Below are 8,577 nucleotides of genomic sequence, written 5' to 3'. Positions count from 1 at the left end.
TTATAGGATTACAACTTATTACTTATATTTAAAGATCATTATGTAGTTTTCGGTGAGGAGCCATATTGATATTTTTCCTAATAAAATAAACCTAATTTCATGAAATTTGCCAAAGTAAATCCTCAAAATAATTATTTTTTGTTACTTTAAAAATAAATATTAGTTTCCCTAAAACTGCATCTCGGGAATTATGGAACATTAAGAATTCTATTAGGGCCACAATTCAAGATCGTTAATTTGGGCTATTAATTAGGTTATGATCTTATTTTAGCTACTTACTAATATATAGAGTTACTGGTAATAAACTTAAAAGTATATGGCGGCCATGGAAGTAGATAGATAGTAGGGTATAAAATAGATTTCTAAAAACAAATATTATAAAGTTTTAGCAAATAAAACCATTTGGAACTATTTATTTGTATTTAAGATCATTATATAGTTTATGGTATATTTAACGAGCTCCTTCACGGGGTCCTTTTAGACTGCGTCAAAAGGATTTACGTTTCAATGCTTTATCCTAGTGTTCTTCTAAATCACCATCAGATACAGATAGAGCCTCGTTCTCTAGTAAAAATAACTTAAAATTTAGATGTTCCTCAAATTAAATTCCTGTTAACTGGATTTAAATGAAAACTGATTGTAAAAAATAATATAATTCCCTAAAGATGCTTAGGTCTAAAATGCCTTTGAGATGATTATTTTTCAGAATGGCCGCACATATTTTTTGGTTTATAGCCAATAACTACTAATGTATAATAAGTAACCCCTCCTCCTCTACTATTTTTCGGCTTCTAATTATTTTTATTGTTCACTAATTATCTTTCGTCTTTAATTACTAATTGTTTTTATTTGTTTTTCTTTGCTCAAACATTACAAACCTCAGGTATTTCACTGTATACTTTCAAGTACCAACGGTAGAAAATGGTTGTTAAAAGCCACCTCAAATTGACTATGTCTTTTTGTTGAAAAGCTTCAAAAGAAGAAGAAGAAAAAACAAGCTAGCTGGAATATAAACATTTATTTGGTTAATTGTAACACTTAAAATCTTAATCATAACTAAATAAAAGATGGTCGGCCCGTTGCTAGGCGACGCCTTAGCTACGGGTTTCAACCCTTAGCAACTGTCATTATTACTTAATTATAACATATAAATATAAATACATATTTTTCTTCTGAAATAATTAAATCCCACTTGAAATAATAAAAAAAAAATGTAATTAAATTAAACACTAATAATAACTAAATACTATTTACAAAGTAATTACAAATATGACATTAACTAAGGTTGTATTCAATTTTATTTATGTTTACGTAATGCAATTAGTATTTCTGTTGTAGAGGGATCGAAAAAAAAAATTACAAATTGTTTAAATGTGTACGGTAGTGAAATTTAATGGATCGAATGGTAGCTACTCTTTTTGTTGTTAATATAAAGACAAAACAAAATGAAGAAGATTGAATCCCGGTAATGAAAAGCGATTAGATAAGCCAACTATTTATTGTGAGCCAAAGTTTCGTCCCACTTTTGCAGGACTTCATCCTGGCTAAAATAATGTAACAAAGTAAGAGAATAGATAATATGAAATATAATAAAAGCGAACTAAGGTATGGCTAAAAATTATTTAAAATATGTTAAAATCTAAATAAAAATGAACAACGAACAACTATAAATCAATTTATTTTAGCAAATATCATGAAAACTGCTATTCCTACGAAGATAAAGATCATAAACTTCTTTATAGTACATTAAATTCGCTTTAATTTGATTGCTAATAGACATCTGTACGTCACATAGTTCCTGAGATATAGATTTCTCAAAATAAATTAACTAACTACTGATATTTCAGTACATTTTTATGAAATGTTGCTTTTTAAAAGGCCATATCTCGAGAACTATTGGACGTAAATAGTTCAATTAGGGCTTATATTTCAGCAAATTTAGTCTGCTTTAAATAATGTTCTCTTAGATGCGTTGTTAGTAGGTTTTGAGATATAGAGCTCCGAATGAAAAAGTAATGTGTTTTTAACGATTTGAAACAACCACCATTTTTTATTCCTACTACATATACTTGACAGACTTATCAATTTTGACTAGTAATTATACATAGTTTTCATTAAGGTAATCAATAATTGGGGTGGGATAATTGCCTTTTATTCTTATCGGCTCTTGTACTATCAGGACAAAGAACAAAAACAAGATAACAAGCAATGAATAAAAAGGTATATAGAATGATTAGAAAATAACTAACATTATGGATACATAAATAGTGTTGACAGACATGAATATCCGGCCGAATAAGTTAAAAAATGAATATTAATTCTAATTATTTCTGTTACTTCTAATACTTTAAGAGTTATTGGTAATAAACTTAAAAAATATATGGCGGTCATTATGAAAATTTTGCAATATATTCTAAGAAATGATAAACATTTCACCATAGTATGTTTCCAACATTTTTACTTAAGAATCAATCAAAAGAAATTAATTTACGCTTACTTTTAGAAACAGCTAATTTTTAACTTATTTTACTAGACTACCCTGTATCTAATCATGAAGAAATCTGTGATCTGGTTTAATTTTGTAAAACGAAAATTCTTGACCAATTAATCGATATAACGTACTTTTAAAAAAATCACAAAAATGTTAGTTGGCTCTGTATTGGATAGTATGGGATGAGGAAAACAAAGCGTAAAATGAATATAATTTCATCATAAATTCCAATTTCAATCACGAGACAATGGCTGATGGCAACAATCAGTCTCAATTTATGATAGATTTATCAAACGGCGACACAGTACTAATTACAGCTGTCGGAAAAAATGGCTCTTAATTTTGATAATGGCTCGGAGAAGGAGCACGCGATCCAGCCATTAAATAAAATATGGCATAACCAAATCTAGAGGGCGCTGTAGTCCAACATTATTCCACCGACTAAAGAGCTATCTTCTCCATCTTTTAGTTAAAAGGTAATTTTTAATGACTTTGAGCTTCGATATGTTGAAGCTCAATGCTGAATACTTTGATCAAAAACTATAACTTGGATCACATCACGTTTGTCACTTGCCACAAGTCCAAAATACCTACGAATCATGGAAAATAAGCTTCGATACTCACATGCCACATGCTTGTGTTTTCCTGTGAGTCAAACATGACAGATTTCGAGTTAGTTGACAATTACCTACTACTATTTTTGTATTGAAAAGAAACGAGATAAAGTGAAAGGAAATATAAACACCGGTTAAGAAGGTGCAAGATAATAACAAATCATAGAAATGATATTAGATAATTTTATTAAACTCAACTTTCGTTCTGGTATTTTAATAGGATAATTTAATTTAATTACCCAATGTTTCGATAAATTTATAATTGTACAAAAATAAACTTCTCAAGTTAATTGACAATATAGAGACGTGACGGCCGTGCGGGTTGGGGCGCAGGTCCCAGTGCGTTCGGTTCGGAACGTCGTGGGTTCGATTCCCACCTAGGGCTGTTAAACATTCATTTTTCGGCAGCCCTGAAGAATGAATCTTGACACTCCCACCTTGACCACTAGGCCCCCCATCAAATACCAGTACCAGTAATTGACAAGATAAGAAACAATATATTTATAACGAATCAATAGAATTTTAAAATATATAACCTTAAACAATATAAATATGTAATCGAGAGATTTAAATGGAAACTCCTCCATACAATTACAGGAGCGATCTGGGATCAGAGCCTTAACACATGGAGCAGTAGAATTAACAGTTAACTGCTTGCAGAGAATGGTCAGTTAATATCTCATTATATGGAGGCAAAGAGATTAAGGTGGAAAGGACATTTGGCTTGAAGTAACCCATCAGGACGCCTCTACGCAACAATGAATGCTAGCATAGTTGGCAAGAGACCACCTGGGAAGCTAAAAATTGACAGAATCGATATAGATGCGAAAGTGCTGGTTTTAACTGTGAAATTGTTCTCCAAACTCAAAATTATCTGTGATTCATATAAAGATCAAATAAATAATAATAAATGTGAAACTAACGATTTACGAAAGAAAGAAATATCCCAAGATTAGTAGATGCAGAGAAGGCTGGTTCGGGCGGATAAAGAACTACCTCAGAAGAGACAACAAAAAAAAAAAAATCTTATAATAGAGGTAATTATTTATTCCAAAAGTTAGGGAAATTTTTTAATTAATTAAAATACAGAGAGCAAAAACATTCATCAACAATACCAACTGAGGACAAACGTGTGGATGAAACACAAGCGCCCTTTGATTTGTACCAAAAAACCGTCACTCCACGTGTTGGCCTCAAGTTCAAGCCAACTTGTACTTGCCAGTCCAAATAGCCCTTTCACAAGCTTGCGCATGGACGAATTTTCATAATTCGGCAAGTCCAGTCAAACTATTTCTACGAAGATAAGATCTAGATTTTTTTTCGTACTTTTGTCCTTTCATGAACCTCATGGACGATCGTCACTCTATAACTAGGGTTGGCGAACATGGCGATACCTAGGGTATTTTGGTCCATCGTCGCTCGCTCGCAATGTCTGCGGTGGAATTCTCTCTACAATGGGCTTTGAAGCGATTATAGAAGACAAAACATTCAATAGTTTCAGACATATTTCATATAAATCAAAAGTTATTAATTATCCATGTTCTTTTAATTTTCCTGGATGTGAGTTTTTTTGCCCGTTATTGTCGTTGTTTTTTACGTAGGCAGATAAGCCGTATATCAGTACTTCAGTATGACATGTACTCAGTGAGCTATAGATAGATTAGCAAACAGAAAGTCATATTATTCTTTCATAATACATTTTTCTGGCCCAAAAAAAACACGCGAAAATGAATTATTGAAATCAAATTATCAGTCATACTGTGCAACTTTATAGCAACAATTTTTTCCTATTAACGAACAAATACAACCTATACATTGCAGCTGATAAATAAATTAAATTGCACTTTGAGTTAGTAAAAATTTATCTTGAAAAAGTGTCAGAAAATCGAATTTTTTAGGTAAGGGATGCACGGAACAACACTGCTGTCAAAAGTTGGGTCTGGAAATTTATTTTCTTCATGAGCCTATATCTCGAAAACTTAATTAGTGATTTAAAAAATAAAAAATAGTTTTGAATATATATATTACTTATTTACTCATACCTCGCTGGAATGCACCTGATACAGAAACACAGTTTATATAGTATCCATTTCACACCCTTTCTCTCTTACACTACGCCTATGACAAGTCGATCCCGATACACTTATAAAAAAAATTAGATCTTATAGGCAGAGAAGTTGACCACCCCTGCTATATAGACTGACTTACATAAAATAATTCTCTCCTAGAGCGAAAAATTATCAATAGATATAATTTTATACTTTATCGAAATATAGTTATCAGTTCCTTGCTACTGGGATTACTAGTACCATAGGGGAAGCAGTGAAGGGTTTGGTTAGAGCTGGATGGTTATCCATCATCATCGGAGAGCAGATGAGCAGCAGTTGTGACAGAGATGATGAAGCCGTGGCTGCAGCTTGTGCTGTATTGTCCCAGTCTATCAAATCCTATCCACCATAAATCACAGGAGTGCTGACTGGTGTCGGGCCAGCTCTCCGAGAGTTTTCGCCGAGTCATCCGAAACCAGCTGTTCTCTCCGATAGCACAAATACTCTATAATCTCTTGTAGAGACGAATTAATTGCAAACTAATTGCTTTTAATCGATTCAAACGTAAACATTTCAGCAAAAGACGCGTGTTTTCTCTTCAGGGCATCAAAATCAAAAGAGCCATTTTGTTGGACAGCTGTAAATAATGCTATGGCGCGATTTGATATATCTATCATAAATTGAGACTGATTGTTAACCTTAAAGACAAGATTTTTATACAGTAAAAAAACATAAAATTTCTCCCATACTCCATCCTTACAATTCAAAATTCTCCTACAATTCTTGATGCTCTTTATTACGTCAACAAAAAAATCCATAAAAACCTCAATACCCCCTAAGTTGTATTGTTGTTGATAGTTTTAAAGATATAGAGATCCGAATGAAAAATTACTTATTTTTAACGTTTTTAAAAACCGCCCTTTTTTAATTCCCCTGCCTATACCTGGCAGACTCGATAATTTTGACTAGTAATTATACCTTTTCATAAAATTAATCAAAAATTGGGGTGAGATAACTGCCTTTTTTTCTTCCTGTCTCTTATACTACTATTAGCTGGCCGATTGACATATCAAAGTGTGTAATATATTTTTTAGGAGTGAAACAAATTTGGTATTTTTTTGTTTTTAGCACCTTAAGAAATATTTAAATACGGAAAAATCGGAAAATATTGTAAAATTTTTGATCTCGAAAGATTCTTTTTTTGAAACCCATCTTTCGCCCTCATAAAGGATGGTAGAGATAAGCAGGATGAAAGAAAAGAAATCCAGCTTTCCAACAGTTCTATTAACGTAAGAATTGGACAAATTGCAATGAGGAGTTGTCAACGATTATAGGAACAATAGTCATTGGAAGAAAAATCAAATCCTCAGAATAAATCAAGTTGAAAAATTTCTAGTTTTAAATTTCATTGAAACATGTTATTTGGTAGTTTGGGACGGTACTAAAAGCGAATATGAAATGCCTTTTTCTAAAAAAAAAAAATGCTGACCTACTTTACCTCAAACCACTTTATGTTTTTATAATTTTTTGTAAATACAATATTGATAAAAAATAAAATTAAACTCTGTACCACTACAACCAACGAAGGGTCCAAGGTTCAGTACTGGTACTAGACCAATGGTTCTGGAAGGTGATTTGGTCAGAATCACGCTCGACCGCCAGATTTTTTATAGGTGGACCCCAAGAGGGCTTCAGAACCCACGGGGTTGACTCACAGCTAGTGTAATATAATTTCTTAAGCTGTATTATATTATATAATATAAAATACTATAATATGTAATATAATGTTCTATACTAATCTATAATTTCTTAAGCTATATTATATTGTAAATGTAATATAGCTTAAGAAATTCAGTAATAGTTTTTTCTTGTTCATCGGAAAGAGGCGAATCGATTAGTGTATACTAACCATGAAAAAAACCTATACTTTCTGAGCTACAAACCAAATTCCTTTAATTTTGTTCATAACTTTTTTCTACCATAGAATTCAAGGAATTTTAGTAGCTTTAAACCTTTCGGAAGCGAAATGGGACGTTTGAAAAAACGGCAAGTAAATCGGTCCAAAAGTTCAAAAACTTATTCTGGACAAATATTTAATTTTTCTATTTCTTAAAACAACCTGAATTTTAACTTTTAGAAAATATATAGATGGGACTACGTAGAAAGAATTTAAAAATATTCTTCCAGGCCAAATTCCCGATTTAATTTCACATAGTAGGTTCACTTAGCTGTTCGTCGATCATTTACACACGAATATACCTTTAACCATAAAATTAATTAGTCAATGTAAAAAAAGTTTATTTAAAAATGTACAGTCCATTTAACGATCTTGAATTGGAGCCTTAGAAAGAAACTCTTTATGCTTCATAATTCCCGACGAGCAAGTTTTGAAAAACAAACATTTATTTTATAAGTAAGGAGAAATAAATATTTTGGCAAATTTCATGAAATTATCTTTACTAGAAAAAAGATGATAATAAACTACTTTATGGGGCATATAGAGGAAGTGGGTAGCTCATTGGTAAGGTAATGGACTACTAACTCCAAGGACCCGGCTTCTAATCCGACTGTGACAGCTAATTATTATTTGCTACCCGTAGCCATTGAGTACAGGGTCCACCAAGCCTCATAAAGTGGGTGCTCTTAATTGGGGATAAATCTGGCGGTCTAACACGATTCTGACCAAATAACCTTCTTGCACAACCGTTGGTCTAGTAACGGTGGTATTAACTTACAAAGTACCCCTGACCCTCAATGTTTTTAATGAGCCCGATAGAACACTATATGTTCCAGATATATTTTTCAAATGCTAATATTTGCTTCTTAACAACAAGAATTTAGCATTTCGTGAATATAATTTGACACATATAAGAAATAAGATCATTATGTATTTTATAGAGTACGGTGAAACGAACTCCAAATTTAGCCCTTTTAGACATGTTGAACTTTTCTCAAGATGAATTTTCAATTTATTTTGCATAATGTCAAATTGGTACAAAAAGATTAATCTTAATACATTAAACTTAATAAGTTGTGCAAATAGATATTACTTAATTTGAATTATGTTTCTCCTTCATATAATTCATTTACTCATTAATGTCTATTTTGTTTTAGAAGTATTAGGAGAAAAAAAATCAAGTTACTGTATTGTTACATAAATACAGTTCTAAAAATCATTAAATAAATAGGAAATATAATTTAATAGGTAATGTTTTTAAGGTACTTAGTACTGATTAGAAAACTTTAATTTTGTCTTATTAAATTAACTTCTATGGATTCTTGATAACTGAAAGACATTAAAGTGTCGTATAAACCAAAGAAGTGGATGGAAAGTGGACCTCAATATGCACTACTTTATGGCAATCGAGATAAACAAGCCGTATCAGTATGAGATAACAACCAAGTCAACAAAACTATACGTTCT

The sequence above is a fragment of the Halyomorpha halys genome, unplaced genomic scaffold (genome assembly GCF_000696795.3).
Source record: "Halyomorpha halys isolate HHAL.00 unplaced genomic scaffold, Hhal_1.1 Scaffold1444.1, whole genome shotgun sequence".
Lineage (NCBI taxonomy): Eukaryota > Metazoa > Arthropoda > Insecta > Hemiptera > Pentatomidae > Halyomorpha > Halyomorpha halys.
Note: the sequence above shows the minus strand (reverse complement) of the source record.